The sequence below is a fragment of the Triticum dicoccoides genome, unplaced genomic scaffold (genome assembly GCF_002162155.2).
Source record: "Triticum dicoccoides isolate Atlit2015 ecotype Zavitan unplaced genomic scaffold, WEW_v2.0 scaffold39413, whole genome shotgun sequence".
Taxonomy (NCBI): Eukaryota; Viridiplantae; Streptophyta; class Magnoliopsida; order Poales; family Poaceae; genus Triticum; species Triticum dicoccoides.
This window is the reverse complement of record NW_021268925.1, coordinates 1-1,206: the sequence shown is the minus strand read 5'-3', so window position 1 is coordinate 1,206 and position 1,206 is coordinate 1. Positions and strand designations below refer to the sequence as shown.

Sequence of the window (1,206 nt, the reverse complement as noted above, 5' to 3'; positions counted from 1 at the left end):
AAGCACGCTTAACTTCGGAGTTCTGATGGGATCCGGTGCTTTAGTGCTGGTATGATCGCATCCGACATGTTACCCCGGTCTTCGTCCCTTATCCTTGCCCCTCCCAGCTCCACTACAAAGACGATTGTACATTGCTTTGGCCGCTCCCTCTCAACTACGGAGACGAGTTTAACGCGGTTTCCACCCCTTCCTCTCAACCGCACCAGTGCACGCTTGCCGCGCCACAACGCCGACGCTGGACCCGTGAAACGTGAGCACCCAGCTATGACTTACCGCACTCGTGCAAAATAATAAAACACGGTAAATATATTACTTACACGTGCGTTTTGTTTTGCAAGCGGCGCGAAAAAAATTAAAAAGGGAATGCAACACGAGGACTTCCCAGGAGGTCACCCATCCTAGTACTACTCTCACCCAAGCACGCTTAACTTCGGAGTTCTGATGGGATCCGGTGCTTTAGTGCTGGTATGATCGCATCCGACATGTTACTCCGGTCTTCGTCCCTTATCCTTGCCCCTCCCAGCTCCACTACAAAGACGATTGTACATTGCTTTGGCCGCTCCCTCTCAACTACGGAGACGAGTTTAACGCGGTTTCCACCCCTCCCTCTCAACCGCACCAGTGCACGCTTGCCGCGCCACAACGCCGACACTGGACCCGTGAATCGTGAGCACCCAGCTATGACTTACCGCACTCGTGCAAAATAATAAAACACGGTAAATATATTACTTACACGTGCGTTTTGTTTTGCAAGCGGCGCGAAAAAAATTAAAAAGGGAATGCAACACGAGGACTTCCCAGGAGGTCACCCCATCCTAGTACTACTCTCGCCCAAGCACGCTTAACTTCGGAGTTCTGATGGGATCCGGTGCTTTAGTGCTGGTATGATCGCATCCGACATGTTACCCCGGTCTTCGTCCCTTATCCTTGCCCCTCCCAGCTCCACTACAAAGACGATTGTACATTGCTTTGGCCGCTCCCTCTCAACTACGGAGACGAGTTTAACGCGGTTTCCACCCCTCCCTCTCAACCGCACCAGTGCACGCTTGCCGCGCCACAACGCCGACGCTGGACCCGTGAATCGTGAGCACCCAGCTATGACTTACCGCACTCGTGCAAAATAATAAAACACGGTAAATATATTACTTACACGTGCGTTTTGTTTTGCAAGCGGCGCGAAAAAAATTAAAAAGGGAATGCAACACG

The 1,206-nt window shown here is 51.7% G+C and overlaps 2 non-coding genes across 2 annotated transcripts; both read right to left on the bottom strand.

Annotated features, from left to right (window-relative positions):
- Positions 1 to 360: 360 nt before the first annotated feature.
- LOC119346099 lies at positions 361 to 479 on the bottom strand. The gene has a single exon (XR_005167359.1). It is a non-coding gene; the product is annotated as a 5S ribosomal RNA (ribosomal RNA).
- A 297-nt stretch (positions 480 to 776) lies between these two features.
- Positions 777 to 896, bottom strand: LOC119346100. The gene has a single exon (XR_005167361.1). It is a non-coding gene; the product is annotated as a 5S ribosomal RNA (ribosomal RNA).
- Between the last annotated feature and the right edge of the window lie 310 nt (positions 897 to 1,206).